At 40.1% G+C, this 377-nt stretch overlaps 1 pseudogene; it reads left to right on the top strand.

Annotated features, from left to right (window-relative positions):
• The window catches only part of LOC119586278, a 34,136-nt pseudogene that overhangs the window by 30,087 nt on the left and 3,672 nt on the right, over positions 1 to 377 (top strand).

Raw genomic sequence — 377 nt, 5'->3', positions numbered from 1 at the left:
TCTGATTCTTCTCACATATTTTATTACTTTGGAAAAATAACTAAAATTATGATTATAAATAGAAACTTGCATACATTCATAAGCTTTGACACAGAATGGTATCTCACCAACCTGTCCTCCTGTAGGAGCATCTAGTGAAGGTGAAGCAGTGGTGGGATAATGAGGAATGGCTGGGCAAGCAAGACAATAAGACCAGGAGGATGATACGGGATGTTTGTTCAGACATGCTGGAACTCTTCAACTCCAGCTGCACGTGTCCTATCTTCCAGCTGACCCTGGAACTCATATTCTCAAAGAAAGCCGGGACGGGACAGGTTGGTGATGAGTAGTGATTTTTATATTTGTTTACCTTTTCTTCATTCACATTATCATTAGGT

The sequence above is a fragment of the Penaeus monodon genome, chromosome 21, assembly GCF_015228065.2.
Source record: "Penaeus monodon isolate SGIC_2016 chromosome 21, NSTDA_Pmon_1, whole genome shotgun sequence".
NCBI classification, from domain to species: Eukaryota; Metazoa; Arthropoda; class Malacostraca; order Decapoda; family Penaeidae; genus Penaeus; species Penaeus monodon.
Note: the sequence above shows the minus strand (reverse complement) of the source record. Positions and strands in the feature narration are given on the sequence as shown.